A 17,889-nucleotide genomic window follows, 5' to 3' on the forward strand; every position below is an offset into this window, starting at 1 on the left:
AATTGATACAAACTTCCTAAGTTATTGCAACGAAAATGCAACATTCAGAAGTTCAATACAAGTCTTCTTAGGATAGGCTTATGAGCAAAGCCCCCTAAGAACACTTAGGTTTTGTTCTCGTAAAAATCGATTTGATCTCACAACAATGAGAGAGCAAACCTCCTTCCACAAACACTCAACACACTTACAGAGGATATGGAAACTTGAAGAAGGTGAGTTTGAGTGAATTGAGTGAGAGTATGAGCAATAGGAATATAAGAGAGTATTTTTGATTTTGTTTTGCTGATCAGCTTGCTAATTTTACCAAATGAAGGGGTATTTATAGACACCCCAAGAATTTTTACCGTTAGGGACAAGGCTTGTATTATTAGAAAAGTTTAATGATGTATTAGCTATTTTAATCCTGTTTTAGAATATTAACCATGGTAAAAAATTCACTATAACCTGAGAGACCTAGTCGACCAAAACACTTTCGGTCGACCGAATTTCATATGGCTCGGTCGACCGGGCCATATTTGAACTTCAGGATCGGTCGATTGAGAGAGGCGATTTTCCCAACTAGCACGGTTCGCTCGACTGGAGATAGTTGAAATGGGTGATTTGGTCAACCAGACCATTGGGACTTCTATTGAGGACCCTCGATCGACCATACGTTAGAATTTATTTTGTGTTCGGTTGATTAGGTAGTCAAAAAGTTGACTCCTAAGAGGTTTAGCCGACTGAGGTCAAATGAACTATATTGGTTTGGTCGACTAGGCTATGGTTAACCGATTGACCCAGACCGGATTCGGTTGACCAGGGCAAAATTAACTGCATGGGCCGATCGACTGAAAGTGCACAAAGTGTGCATTTTGGTCCTATTTTGATTCACAAACACCCTATTCAAGTGCCTAACATATATGAGTGCAAAGGTGAGTGTCCTAGGGTCTCTTTCAGGTCCTTTTTGAAGACACATAAAAAATTTGGTGTCGGTAATCCCTAAGGTCATTCTAAGGTTATTTTCATTTTGAGCTTACGTATTTGACCATGCATGTGATGTTTGTGTGCTTATTACAAACCAAGGACCCTAACTAACTATTACAGACCAATTACGTAGGAGAAACATATATTACAACCATAAATATAAATTGGTCTTCAAGCTTCGTTTACTTTATGTGCATCTTGATCTTGACGATTTAAGTTCCTACACAAAACCTCAAGCACCCATTAGATACAATGAGTATTTGTTATTAATCAAAACCGGGCATGACCTATAAGGTCAACATTCTCCCCCTTTTTGATGATGACAAATAGGATCAGCAAAAATATAGGGTTAAGCCTAAGAAGGCTCCCCCTTTTAATGCATCCAATTTATTTTACCCAAGTCATTTTACCCATTATTTTTGCCTCTTTCCATCTCTCCATTTTGGAAACAGCAAAAAGGGTCATATGAATTAACACCTTAGGCAATGGGTAAGTATTACATTTATACATGAAGAATTTTGGAAAGATTTAGAAAAATTTTGGCAGAGTGCCGTTTATAAATCGAACTTTCCAAAATGAATCCTGTATAATTGTAACCTATTTGAGTTTAAATATTTCCTAATAGTTTATCCACAACTACTCAAACAGTTCAGTAATGTCCAACAAGAAAATAAAATTTCAATATGATCATGAAGTTGACAAGAAGTTGTGCATCACAAATAATAATCATTATTCATTGCAATCAATATTATCATGCTATAGATAAAATGCATGTGCACACTTTTAGTAATCAACTTTCACAAAGTCTAAAGCAAGAAGGCAAGTCAATAATAATATTAGTTGCTAAGACTTGGAAAGTTCTCATTAGAGAGCTCCCCCTAAATTTATGCAAGTTATGAAACATTTAAGCCTAAGAAGCTTCTCTACTATGCATTAGCCTAATTCACGTCTAATTTGTATGATCCCATCCTTAGGAAGTGGTTTAGTCAATATATCTGCCCATTGTTCATTTGTGCGTACAAACTCAAGAGCCACATCTCCTTTTTGCATATGATCACGAAGAAAGAGGCGTATAATCTCAATGTGTTTAGTTCGTGAATGTGAGATAGAATTTTTAGAGATGTTGATTGCACTAGTATTATCACATTTAATCGGTATCGTATCATAATGCAATCCATAATCCATAAGTTGTTGTTTCATATAAAGAGTTTGGGCACAACAACTTCCAGCCGCAATATATTCAGCTTCGGCTGTGGATAAGGCAAGTGAGTTTTGTTTCTTGGAGAATAAGAAACAAGAGATTGTCCTAAGTAATGACAAGTGCCACTAGTACTTTTTCTATCAGCCTTACTACCGGCAAAGTTAGCATCAGTGTAACTCACTATCTCAAAGGTAGTATGCTTAGGGTACCACAAGCCTAACTCTATAGTCTTAACTAGATACCTAAGGATTCATTTGACAACTTTTAAGTGAGATTCCTTAGGGGCAGCCTGAAACCTAGCATGCATACACACACTAAACATAATATTAGGCCTACTAGCAGTGAGATATAGGAGACACCAATCATGCCATGATACAATTTTACGTCAACAGGAATTCCTTGCTCATCTTTATCAAGTTTAATGGAAGAGTTCATAGGTGTACCAAGAATTTTGCAATCTTCCATATTAAATTTCTTTAGCAAGTCCCCGATATATTTAGATTGGCATATGAAAGTTCCATGTTTGGTTTGTTTGATTTGCAACCCTAAGAAGAAACTAAGTTCACCTATCATGCTCATTTCAAATTCACTTTGCATGCATTTGGAAAACTCATTACACAACTCATCATTCATTGCTCCAAAAATAATATCGTCCACATAAATTTGAACAAGCAACATATCATCATTTTTGGATTTGATGAAAAGTGTAGTGTCCATTTTGCCACGGGTAAACCCATTTTCTAGTAGAAAACCACTAAGCCTCTCATACCAAGCTCTAGGAGCTTGTTTCAATCCATACAAGGCTTTGGATAACCGGTAAACATGATTGAGATATTTATGATTTTCAAAACTTGGTGGTTGTTTAGTTCATTAATGTAGCCATTTAGAAAAGTGCTTTTAACATCCATTTGAAACAATTTAAAATTTTTAAAAGACGCAAAGGTAAGTAGCATATGAATGGTTTCTAACCTAGCAACAGGAGCATATGTTTCATCAAAGTCAATCCCTTCCTATTGGTTATACCCTTGGGCAACTAGTCTAACTTTATTGCTAGTTACTTACCCATTCTCATTTTTTTTTATATACCCATTTAGTTCTAATGATGGTGTGCTCATTAGGGCTAGGAACTAAGGTCCACACTTTACTTCTTTCAAATTGGTGAAGTTCTTCTTGCATGGACATCACCCGCGACTTATCCTCTATGGCTTCTTTAATATTTTTAGGTTCTTGGGATAAGAAAACAGAATGATTTACTAGATTTCTCAGGGAGGATCTTGTGGCTACACCACGGGATGACTCACCTATGATTTGATCTATAAGATGATTTCTAATGAATTTCCAATCTCTAGGCAACTCCTGATTTTCATTTTCATTATCTTCAGATGATTTTTCATTTACTTCTTGATTTTCACTTGCATTGTTTTCAATAGACATTTTCTCTAAGCATTTTCTAATATCAATATTGTTGACCCTATAGGTCATGCCCTGTTTTGATTATGACAAATACTCTGGTATTTAATGTCTATCTAGTTTGTGTGCATGTTTATATTAGCAAACTAATTGATGGCATATGAAGACTTGAAGACTAAAGACCCTGAAGACTTATTATAATTTATATTTTGTGTAAATTAGGTCTGTAATAGTAATTAGGAGAAACGGTTTATAATAATCTTTGCATGTCATGCATGTAGGTATTTGTAAACTCTCAAAAGGACCGAACTTTGACCATAGGGACCGAATGACTTTAGGGCACCCTTCGGTCGACTAACGCTAGTTTTTTTGGTGTACTTGAAAAGACCCTAGGTTCCTACACTTAGTGCACAAAGTTCTCAATATCACTTATAATATTAGGGGAACTAATCAAAGTGAAAATGAACTTAAAAGGCATAAAATGTGTGAGGTCGGGCGACCGAACCCCAGGTGAACAAATCACCTCGGGCGCCCGAATTGTTGAGGAGTCAATAGTTTGAATAGACTTCTGGCGACATAACCCATTTTGACCTTATCATCCTCAGGCACTCGAATCCCTCGAAAGGGACTCCTCACCAAATCGGGCTACCAAACCATATAGTTCAAATCAGATCCCGAGCAACTGAACACACAAGTTCGGGCTACCGAACCTATGCCCGGGCACCTGAAGTTACGAAGAAATGTTTCTGAATTTTGTTCGGGCCACCGAATTGAGACTCGGGCTGCTGAATTGATTTAAAAGGCTTTAATAATTGTGTCTGTTCGGGCAACCGAACCTAGGTTCAGCCACCCAAACCTCGGCGGGTTAAAAATAATTTAACTACGGTAAATTGAGTTAATTTGGGTTAACACTCCCTAAGCATTTTAGAATTTTTCTAAAAATACCCTATAGGTCCTAAATGGTTATATTTTGGTCTTGGCCTATATATATGGTTTCATTTGTGAGGATTAAACATAGATTAGCCAAAATCATTAGTATAAATCCTCTCTATCTCAAAATCATATTTTTGCCCAAATACTCTCATATCCTTATTCCCTTGATACATTTTGGTATTGTGAGAGCATATTGGTTGTGTTAGTGCATATTAGGTTTTGCTAATACTCCCATTATTCTTGTTTGACTAATTGAGTTATTTTTGGGGAGTTACAAAGTTTATCTCACAGATTTGAATATAATAAATCTTGTGTTGGGATAAACTAGTAAACTTAGGATATTTGCATTGTTATTGCAAGTGTCTCATAGCTTTGATTTTGTTGTGCAAAAACAATTTCTACAAGCTATAATACTCTTCAAACTACTTTTGAGCTCATTACATTGAAGGAAAATATTTTGAGTTAGTTTGATTGTTTGATTAGCATCTTTGAAACCCTATTTAGCTATTGAGATTTGATATAAATTGTTTCAAAGATATAGCTTGTCTTAGAACACTCTTGAGGATACTTGTTATCATACCTTGTTGAGTGTAGCTTGTACAAAAACACGCATCACTGAGCTTACATCTACCTACATTGTTGATATGTATGTGATTGATTAAGTATACTACCCGCAATTGGGTACATATCTGCTTTAGATGAAAGCATAATCATTGTACCAGTTTATTGTGATAAATACTGTTGTATTTTCAGGCGTGGCCTGAGGGGCTTTGATCTAGCCTGGAAGGATCAGGTTGGGGTTAGCCCTGTGAATTTGACATAGGGTCTTCTCCGCCCCACAAGGAGAGTTTGTAAAGGTTGAGGTCAGACCTGTGCTAATTGATTTGGTTGTATTAGGTGCCGCTCCACCCATTAAGTGAGCCATTAGTGGAATCCTTGTGCTGGTGTAGCCAAGGCGGGGACGTAGGCATAGTTGGCCAAACCCCGATAATATATCTTGTGTGCACTGTTTATCTTTCTGCAATTTACATTCTGCACATGTATGTTATAGTTGGTGCACATGTATGTTATAGTTGGTGAATGCTGCGTATGATTTTAATTTTTGCATGTTATATTTATCTGCGCATTTGGAATTGCATAGACAAATCCTATGTTGTCAATGTACTGCTACTATTTAGGTCAAACCTAGGAAAAATTTTAAAATTCCAATTCACCCATCTCTTGGGAATACACCAAAACTAACAAATATCATCTTCATCATTTTTATTAGAGAATGGATTAGATTCATCAAATACAACATGGATTGATTCAATGACAGTTAATGTTCTTTTATTAAAAACCCTATACGCTTTACTATTAAGTGCATACCCTAGGAAAATACTTTCAGCAGATTTAGAGTCAAATTTTCCTAGACGTTCATTATCCCTAAGCATAAAGAATTTACAACCAAACACATGAAAATAAGAAATATTAGGCTTATGGTTGTTCCACAATTCATAAGGGGTTTTATTAATTGACGGTCTAATCAACACCCTATTCATAACATAACATATAGTATTAATGGCCTCGGCCCAAAAATATTTAGGTAAGTTATGTTCATTTAGCATAGTTCTACCTATTTCTTGCAGTGACCTATGCTTTCTTTCTACTACGTCATTTTGTTGAGGTGTTCTAGGTGTAGAGAAATTACGTGATATGCCCTTTAAGTCACAATATTTTTCTATGCTTTCATTTTTGAATTCTGTGCCTCTATCACTTCTTATGTGAGTTATTTTATATCCCTTTTCATTCTGAATTCTCCTACAAAGTTTGGTGAACTGTTCACATGATTCATTTTTATATGTAAGAAACAACACCCATGTGAATCTAGAAAAGTCATCCATAATTACAAAGACATAAGATTTACCACCAAGACTTTGCACAGAATTAGGTCCAAACATATCTAGGTGAAGCATCTCTAAAGGTCTAGTAGTAGATATGAATTTCTTTTTCTTAAAACTAGATTTTGTTTGCTTACCCATTTGACATGTATCACAAATTTTATTCTTTACAAAAGACATCTTAGGTAAGGATTTGACTAATTCTTTTCTAACAAGTTTTGACAATAAATCCATGCTTGCGTGTCCTAACCGCCTATGCCATAACCAACTAGCTTCATTTATAGTGGAAAAACATGTTACTTGTTGTGAAGCTAAATTATCGAGAGAATTAGTATACACATTTTCATGGCGGTTTGCAGTAAAAAGCACTTTGTGATCTGATTTATCTTCTACTATGCATTTATCATTCTAAAAGGATACTTTATATCCTATGTCATACAATTGACTTATGCTAAGTAGATTTTGCTTCAACCCATCAACCAACAAAACATTGTCAATAGTAAGAGAGGAATCCTTACCAACCTTACCTACCTCGATGATGCGTCCTTTGGCATTGTTGCCAAATGGTCACAAAGCCTCCATCCTTGGGAACAATTGAAGTGAATTTTCCCTTGTCGCCAATCATGTGTTGTGAGCACCCGCTATCCAAGTACCACCGGTCCTTGGAGGAGGATGATCTTTGGCATACCTGCAAAATAAGCTAAGTAACTAATGCGGGTCCCCAAATTTTTTTGGGTCGACGGGGGTTAGTAGCAAGACCTCCCTTAACTACCCATACTTTCCTAATTTTAGCATGCTTATTCCTAAGTGGACAATCAAATTGAATGTGATCAACCTGTTTACATTTTAAACATTTTAATCTACACTTAGGCTCTTTAGGAGGGACATGACATTTTGACTCATGTGTAAAGTATCCTAAGTAAAGATTAGATCGTCTAACAATTTCAATACCATTAAAACTAACACCCTCTTTACTTAAGGAGTTTCTTTGGGCACCAAGTAATTTTTCAAAAAGATTTTTGCCCTAAATGAATTTAAAAACGATTTTGGAGCTATCCTCCAATTTCCTCTCAAGCTCAACAATAGTAGCATCTTTTTGTTTTAAAATAGAAGCATGAGCAATTTTTGCCATATTAAACAACTTTGACTAATTTTCACATTTCTTTTTCAAATCATTATTTTCTTTGGTCATTTTTCCTAACAACTTAGAAACCTGAATATATTCAAACTGTAACTCTCTAAATGTAGGCATGCAATTAGAATCACAATCATCACATGAACAATATGAAGATAATGAACTAGAAGACAATACCTCATCCTCGTGTGCCATCAAGAACATATTAGCGATCTTTGAGTCACTGTGATCTGATTATGAGTCGCTGCTACTAAGTTTGTCCCATGAAGTCCCGACCTTCATGGCTTTCTTCTTTTTCTTAGCCTCCTTTTTTTAGTAATGGGTAGTCAAGTTTGATGTGCCCCACCTTGTTGCAGTTATAGCACGTAGGAATATTTGATTTTTCTTTTCTTTTACTGGACTCTCCCTTCTCATTAGTAGACTCTCTATATTTTTTTATAGGGCTTCCTCTTCTTCCTGAAAAATCTACTGAATTTTCTGGTCAGCATGGCCATTTCATCATCAGTGTCAGGCTCACTGTACTCACTAGATGTGTTATTAGATGCTTTCAGTACAGTCACTTTCTTAGCCCTATTATGCTTATTAAGTCTTTTATTTATGAAGAATTCATATGTGATCAGGGAACCTATCAATTCATCTAAGGTCTTAGCCTTAAGGTCTCTACTCTCAGCAATGGATGTAGCCTTGGCTTGCCAAAAAGGAGGTAAGCCTCTAAAGGTCTTCTTAATCATCTCATATATGGAATAGGTCTTTCCTAATGCATGCAGTGAGTTTATGATGTGTGTGAATCTGGTGTACATGCTCTGAATGGATTCACCTACATTCATCCTAAATGCCTCATACTCACTGGTCAACATATCTATCCTACTGTCCTTCACGTCTCTAGTACCCTCATATGTGACCTCTAACTTATCCCATATTTCTTTTGCAGTAAAACATGCCATAATCCTGTTAAACTCATTTACATCAAGACTACAGTATAAAATATTCATGGCATTGGCATTAAGACTAACAACTTTCATATCATCATCATCATATTCATCCTCAATCTAAGGAACCCTAGCTGCACCCTCAGTTTTCATAGGAACATAGTTTCCTTTAGAGACAATCCTCCACACCGTCCATTCAGTATTCTGAAGGTAGATGCGCATCCTCTATTTCCAAAAGGTGTAATTAACACTACTGAAAACAGGAGGTCGTGTGGAAGATGGTCCCTCAAGAAAAAAGGGTCACGGAGCTATGAGTCGTATGTGATCTTTTGTAAAATAACAACTAGTCTATGCTACATGGCTTTGATGCCAATTGCTAGCTTTACCGTGATCCTAAAAGAGGGGTAAATTGATATTTTTAAAATTTAATCCCTAGTTAAGTATTCTAACACCAGTATCTTCATAACCCTATGGTCAAACTAGTGCAAGCAATGTAAATATACTAGAATTTAAATAAAGCAATTTAATCCACACCACATGCACAAGAAAACAGTAAAGTGAGCGTGACACACAGAGATGTTATCAAGGTTCGGCTAATTGCCTATGTCGCTGCCTTAGCTAACAAGCACAAGGATTACCACTATAACTTGCTCACTTAAATGGGTGGAGCGACACCTATACAAACTAGGCCAATTCAAAGGGCTGACCTCAACCGTTACAACAATTCTTACCAAACTAGATTACCGTCCCCTCAGGCCACGCCTAGAATCACTCAGATTTATATTCAAATTGTACAGATAAAAGTGCTTTCAATTAAAGCAGATATGTACCAAAATGCGTTCAATCACATATACCACAAATGATTTAATACGTAAGCTCAGTGTGGTCTAAATAGTTTAACTCTCAAATGTATTTTCTATTAGTCTGATGAGTACGTGAGAGTGTCAACAATCAATCTTTGTCTTTCAAGATGTTCTCAATTAGGGTGCTCAAACAAAGATATCACTCAAGTATCAAATATTCCAAAGAGCAAAATATGTCAATCACGCAAATAATGTATATGCTTGGTTTGCAAAAGATATGCAATCTTTGTATTCAGCAAATGATGTATACTTGAATAAATTTTGCAACAAAGATTAATATCACAAACACTAAATCTCTTCACAAATATGTCAATGTAAATCCTATAAGATATTTAAGCAAGTTTTGAAAAATTTTGGCAACCCAAAATAGATACAAACTTCCTAAGTTATCGCAATGAAAATGCAACACTCAAAAGTTCAATACAAGTCTTCTTAGGATAAACTTATGAGCAAAACCCCCTAAGAACACTTAGATTTTGCTCTCGTAAAAATCGATTCAATCTCACAACAATGAGAAAGCAAACCTCTTTCTATAAAAACTAAACACACTTATAGAGGATATGGAAACTTGAAGAAGGCGAGTTTGAGTGAATTGAGTGAGAGTATGAGCAATAGGAATAGAAGAGAGTATTTTTTCTTGAGAGAAAATTTTTTATTTTGTTTTGCTAATCAGCTTGCTAATTTTCCCAAATGAAGGGGTACTTATAGACACCATAAGAATTTTTACCGTTAGGGACAAGGCTGGTATTATTAGAAAAGTTTAATGATGTATTAGCCATTTTAACCCTGTTTTAAAATATTAACCATGGTAAAAAATTCACAGCAACCCGAGAGATCCAGTCGACCAAAACACTTTCGGTCGACCGAAGTTTATATGGCTCGGTCGACCAGACCATATTTGAACTTCAGGGTCGGTTGACTGGGAGAGGCAATTTTCCCAACTAGCACAGTTTGGTCGACCAGGGATATTTGAACTAGGTGATTCAGTCGACCAAACCATTCGGACTTCTCCTAAGGACCCTCAATTGACCATAGTGTTGAAGTTCATTTTGTGCTCGGTCGACCAGGTAGTAAAAAAGTTGACTCCTAGGAGGTTCGGTCGATCGAGGTCAAATGAAATATAACGGTTCGGTCAATCGGGTTGTGGTCAACCGGTTGACGCAGACCGGATTATGTCGACTAGGGCAAAATGAACTGCATGGGCGGTCGACTGAAAGTGCACAAAGTGTGCATTTTGGTCCTATTTTGATTCATAAACACCATATTCAAGTGCCTAACATATATGAGTGCAAAGGTGTGTGTCCTAGGGTCTCTTTCAGGTCCTTTTTTGAAGACACTGAAAAAATTCGGTGTAGGTAATCCCTAAGGTCTTTCTAAGGTTATTTTCATTTTGAGCTTACATATTTGACCATGCATGTGATGTGTGTGTGCTTATTACAAACCAAAGACCCTAACTAACTATTGTAGACCAATTACGCAGGAGAAACGTATAATACAATCATAAATATAAATTGGTCTTCAAGCTTCATTTACTATACGTGCATCTTGATCTTGACAATTTAACTTCCTACACAAAGCCTCAAGCACCCATTAGATACAATGAGTATTTGTCATTAATCAAAATCGGGTGTGACCTATAAGGTCAACAAGGACTAAAGGTCTTATGATAATCAAACCCCTCTAATTGAATGTACCCTTTAGCAACCAGGTGAGCCTTACATCTCTCAACACTGCCATCTAAATTTAACTTCAGTTTATAAACCTATTTGCAGCCGACGAGATGTTTTCCAACTGGTAAAGAAAGTAAGTCCCATGTATGACTTTGTTCCAAGGCTAAAATTTCTTCTTGCATAGTAGTCATCCATTTAGGATAAGAAATAGTTTGATAAAAAGTCTTTCGCTTAAAAAAAATAGAAGTGATTAGAACAAAATGTTTATGAGAATTAGATAATTTGTCATAAAAGATCAGAATGGAGAGGATAAGAAGTATTATGAAAAGAAAGCTCAGCATTCTATGAAAAAGGGGAACCAGGAAAATGTAACATGGCCTACTGATAGTGATAAGACCCAAGATACGTAGGAGGATGTCTAACACAAGCTGATCTTCTAGGAGGATAGTGTTAGCTTTACCGTGATCCAAGAGGGCGGGGGGTGAATTGGTATTTTTAAAATTTAATCCCTAAGTAAATATTCTAGCACCAATATATTCACAACCCTATGGTCAATCTAGTGTAGGTAATGTAAATGTATACCAGAACGTAAATGGAGCAATTTAATCAAACACATGCACGAGAAAGTGGTAAAGTAAAGGTGACACACATAAATGTTATCGAGATTTGGCCAATTGCCTACGTCCCCGCTTTGGCTAGCAAGCACAAGGATTACCACTATAGTTGCTCACTTAAACAGGTGGAGCGGTGCTTAAACAAGCTAGGTCAATTAGCGTAAGGCTGACCTCAACCTTTACAACCAATCCTTACCGGTCTCGATTACCGCCCCCTCAGGCCACGCCTGAAAACACTCAGATTTCACAATCAAACAATATTGGTATAATAATTGTGCTTTCATGTAAAGCAGATATGTACCCAAATGCTCTCAGTAACATACACCACAAAATGATTTAATATGTATGCTCAGTGTGGTCTAATATTTCAACTCTAAAAATATATTTGCTATCAATGTAACGAGTGCGTGAAAGTGTCAACAAGCAATCTTTGTATCACAAGATGTTCAACCAACGTGTTCACATAAAGATATCAAGCAAGTCTCAAGTATATCAATCAGGAGGATATCTCAATCACGTAGATGTCAAATAATGTATATGCTTGGTTTGCAAAAGATACTTAATCTTTATATTCAAAAAAATGATATATAAATCAATGAATACTGCAACAAAGATTAATTTCACATAAACAAATATCTTTTCTACAATATATCAAAATGAATCACCTAAGATATTTGAGAATGTTTTTTTAAAAAATTTTGCAACCCAAAAGCAAATACAAACTTCCTAAGCTATTGCAACGAAAATGCAATACTCAGAAGTTCAATACAAGTCTTCTTAGGTGAGACTTATTAACAAAGCCCCCTAAGAACACTTCGGTTTAGCTCTCATAAAAATCAAATCAATCAACCAAGGATGGGTGAGTAAACCTATTTAAAACAAACACTCAATGAACTTACAGAGGATTTAAGCAATCGAGGAGGGTAAGTATGAGTGATAGGAGTAAGAAAATGAGTGGTAAAAAATTTTGACTTGAGAGAGAATTTTTAATTTATTTTGCTAATCTTCTTACTAATTTTCCCAAATGAAGGGGTATATATAGACACCCCATGAATTATAACTGTTGGGGACAATGTTGGGATTATTAGAAGAGTTTAATGACATTTAGTAATTTTAACCCTATTAAAAAATAGTTAACCACGGTAAAAATGCAGGGCAATCCGAGAGCACTGGTCGACCAGAACACTTTCGGTCAACCCAAGTTCATATGGTTCGATCGATTAGGCGAAAAATGAACGGCCTAGGTCGGTCGACCGGAAAGGTATGTTAAAGGCAAATTTTCCAAATTAGCGAGGTTTGGTTGACCAGGACTAGAATGAACTAGACTGGTCGGTCGACCAGACCATTGGACTCCCACAAATGAGAACTCGGTCGACCAGGTTGGTGCAATGCAAATTTTGCTTGGTCGACCAGGAAGTCAAACTGTTGACTTCAAAGGGGATTGGTTGATTAGGGTCAAATGAGCTTCAGAAGCTCGGTCGACCGGACAATGGTCAACCTATTGACCCAGATTGGGTTCGGTCGACCAGGGGAAAAATGACTTGTACAAGTCAGCCAACCGAAGGTGCACATATTGTGCAATTCGATCCTGTTTCATTACACAATTACCCTATTTAAGTGCCTAACACATACAAGTGCAATGGTAAGTGTCCTAAGGTCTTTTCTATATTTCAGTTTGAGCTTACCTATTAGACCATGCATGTGGGGTGTGTGATTATTACAAGAAAAAGTCCTAATTACTATTAAAGACCAATTACATGAATGAATTATATATTACAACATAAAATGATTTTGGTCTTGACTCTTCACTTTTTTTATGCGCATCTTGATTTTGACAATTTAGGTTCCTGCATATACTCTCAAACACCCATTATATATAATGAGTATTTGTCATAATCAAAATCGGGCGTGACCTATAAGGTCAACATTCTCCCATTTTTTGATGATGACAAATACAATTGGTAAAAATATGGGAATAAGCATAAGAAGGCTCCCCCTATCAATATGCATCCAATTTATTTTAACCAAATTAAATTACTTTACAAAATTATTTTTGCCCCTCTCCATCTCCCCCTTTTGGCAACAGCAAAAAGGGCTATAAGAGTTAAAACTCTAGGCAATGGGTAAGTGTTACATCTATACTTTAGAAATTTTGGAAAGATTTTTAAAAATTTCGGTAGAGTGTCATTTATAAATTGGATTTTCCAAAATAAATTTTGTATAAATTGTAATTTGTTTGAATTTATATATCCTAACAGTTTATCCACAACTACTCAAATAGTTCAGTATGATCCAACAATCAAATATAAATTTCAATATCATCATGAAGTGGACAAAAAGAGTTGTAAATCACAAGTAAAAAGCAATATTCATTACATCCAATATGATCATGCTATAGATATAAGACATGTGCACACAAGCAATAATCAACATTCACAAAGTCTAAGGCAAGAAGACAAATCAACAATCATATTAGTTGCCAAGACTTGTTAAATTTCACTTAAGAGCTCCCCCTAAATTTATGCAAATTATGAATCATCTAAGAAGCTTCTCTACTGTGCATTAAGCCCAATTCACATCTAATTTGTATGAACCTATCCTCGGGAAGGGGTTTAGTAAATATATATGCCCACTGTTCATTAGTGTATACAAACTCAAGAGCCACATCTCCTTTTTGCCCATGATCACGAAGGAAATGATGTCTAATTTCAATGTGTTTAGTTCATGAATGTGAGATAAGATTTTTAGAGATGTTAATTGCACTAGTATTATCACATTTAATCGGTATTGTATCATAGTGCAATCCAAAATCCACAAGTTTTTGTTTCATATAATGAGTTTGGGCACAAAAACTTCTAGCCACAATATATTCAGCTTTGACAGTGGATAAAGGCAACTAAGTTTTATTTATTGGAGAACCAAGAAACAAGACTTTGTCCTAAATAATGACAAGTGCCACTGGTACTTTTTCTGTCAACTTTACTACTGGCAAAGTCAGCATCAATATAACTAACAATCTCAAAGGTAGTATGCTTAGGGTACCACAAGCCTAACTCTATAGTCCAAACTAGATACCTAAGGATTTGTTTAACAGCTTTTAGATGAGATTCCTTAGGGGTAGCCTGAAACCTAGCACACATACACATACTAAACATAATTTCAGGCCTACCAGTAGTGAGATATAGGAGACTTCCAATCATGCCACGATACAATTTTATGTCAACATGAATTTCTTGCTCATCTTTATCAAGCTTAATGGAAGAATTCATAGGTGTACCAAGAATTTTACAATCTTCAATTTTAAGGTTCTTTAGCAAGTCCCTGATATATTTAGATTGGCATATGAAAGTTCCATGATTAGCTTGTTCAATTTGTAGTCCTAAAAAGAAACTAAGTTCACCCATCATGCTCATTTCAAATTCATTTTTCATGCATTTGACAAACTCATTACACAACTCATCATTCGTTGCTCTAAAAATGATATCGTCCACATAAATTTGAACAAGAAGCATATCATCATTTTTGGATTTGATGAAGAGTGTAGTGTCAATCTTGCCACGAGTAAACCCATTTTCCAATAGAAAACCACTAAGTCTCTCATACCAAACTCTAGGAGCTTGTTTCAATCCATACAAGGTCTTAGACAATCGGTAAACATGATTTGAATATTTATGATTTTCAAAACCAGGTGGTTGTTCTACATATACTTTTTCATTAATATAGCCATTTAGAAAAGCATTTTTAACATCCATTTGAAACAATTTAAAATTTTTAGAGACGGTAAAAGCAAGTAGCATGCGAATGGCTTCTAATTTAGCAACAGGAGCATATGTTTCATCAAAGTCAATCCCTTCCTACTGGTTATACCCTTAGGCAACTAGTCTAACCTTATTCCTAGTTACTACCTCATTCTCATCTTTCTTATTTCTATATACCCATTTAGTTCTGATAATTGTGTGATCATTAGGCATAGGAACTAGAGTCCACACCTTGCTTCTTTCAAATTGATTAAGTTCTTCTTGCATGGACATCACCCAAGACTCATCCTCTATAGCTTCTTTAATATTTTTAGATTCTTCTTGGGATGAGAAAGTAGAATGACTCACTAGATTTCTTAAGGAGGATCTTGTGGCTACACTACGGGATGGTTCACCTATGATTTGAACTATAGGATGATTTCTAATGGATTTTCAATCTCTAGGTAACTCCTGATTTTCGTTATCTTCAGATGATTTTTCATTTTCTTCTGGGTTTTTACTTGCATTGTTTTCAATAGATAATTTATCTAAGCATTTTTTAATATCAATATCATCTTCATCATCTTTCTTAGAAAATAGATTAGATTCATCAAACAAACCATGAATAGATTCAATGACAGTCAGTGTTCTTTTATTGAAAAACCCTATATGCTTTACAATTAAATGCATAACCTAGGAAGATACCTTCATCAGATTTAGAGTCAAATTTTCCTAAGTGTTCATTATCCCTAAGCACAAAGCATTTAAAACTAAACACATGAAAATAAGAAATATTAGGTTTATGGTTGTTCCACAATTCATAAAGGGTTTTATTTATTGACGGTCTAATCAACACCCTATTCATAACATAACACGCAGTATTAATTGCCTCGGCCCAATAATATTTAGATAAGTTATGTTCATTCAACATAATTCTACCCATTTCTTGCAGTGACATATTCTTTCTTTCTGCCACACCATTTTGTTGAGGTGTCCTAGGTGTAGAAAAGTTATGTGATATGCTCTTTAAGTCATAATATTTTTCTATGCTCTCATTTTTGAATTCAGCGTCTCTATCACTTCTTATATGAGTTATCTTATATCCTTTTTCATTCTGATTTCTCCAACAAATTTTGGTGAGCTGTTCACATGATTTATTTTTATGCGTAAGAAACAACACCGATGTGAATCTAGAAAAATCATCCACAATTACAAAAGCATAAGAATTTTTTTTTTTTTTTAAAGAAGGGTGAAACCTCCATTTATTTATTAATAACCCCTCACTTTTGGCGGAGGAATACCATGGTTACAAGACAATCAATGGGAGATAACAAAAGACAACACGTTAAAAACCTCCCAAAGAACAACACCAACATCCAGCCAAAAACCGGGTTACAAGTCCAAACAAAAAAAAAAAAAACAGAACCTACAAAACAAACCTCACGCAACCAAACAAAACAAAAGATAAACAACATAAAGTATAAGCTAAAACCAAAAGGAAATCAGCTAAACATACCTTATATAAGCTGTACCCATCTTCTCCAATTTATACAAATCATTGCTAACTCTAGGGAGTTGACTACTATTTGTAAACAAACTATTCCTCCCTATAGCACCTTGTCGAGCCAAGGCATCTACCTCTTTGTTCCCTTCTCTATACCAAAATATTATACAAAAGCATAAGATTTACCACCAAGATTTTGCACAGAATTAGGTCTAAACAAATCTAAGTGAAGCATCTCAAGTGGCCTAGTAGTAGATATGAATTTCTTTTTCTTAAAATTAGATTTGGTTTGTTTACCCATTTGACATGCATCACAAATTTTATCCTTCACAAAAGACATCGTAGGCAAGCCTTTAACTAATTATTTTCTAACAAGTTTAGACAATAAATCCATGCTAGCATATCCTAAGCGCCGATGCCATAACCAACTAGTTTCATTTATAGTAGAAAAACATGTCACTTGTTGTGAAACTAAGTTATCAAGAGAAGTAGTGTAAACATTTTCATGACGATCGGCAATAGAAAGCACTTGTTGATCTGATTTATTTTCTACTATGTATTTGTCATTTTCAAAAGATACTTTATATCCTATGTCACACAACTGACTATGTTAAGTAGATTATGTTTCAGCTCATCAACCAATAAAACATTATCAATAGTAAGAGAGGAATCCTTATCAACCTTACCTACCCCGATGACGCGTTCTTTTGCATTGTTGCCAAATGTCAGATAGCATCCATCATTGGGAACAATTGAAGTGAATTTTCCCTTGTCGCCGATCATGTGCCGTGAGCATCCGCTATCCAGGTACCATTGGTCCTTGGAGGAGGACGATCTTAGGCAAACCTGCAAAATAATTGATGCTGGTCCCTCAATTTTATTGGGTCCACGGGGGTTAGTAGCCGAATCTCCCTTAACTACCCATACTTTCCTAATTCTAGTATGCTTATTCTTAAGTGGACAATCAAATTGAATATGACCAATTTGTTTACATTTAAAACATCTTACTCTACACTTAGGATTTTTATGAGGGATATGAGACTTTGACTC

The sequence above is a fragment of the Malania oleifera genome, chromosome 2, assembly GCF_029873635.1.
Source record: "Malania oleifera isolate guangnan ecotype guangnan chromosome 2, ASM2987363v1, whole genome shotgun sequence".
Classification (NCBI taxonomy): Eukaryota; Viridiplantae; Streptophyta; class Magnoliopsida; order Santalales; family Ximeniaceae; genus Malania; species Malania oleifera.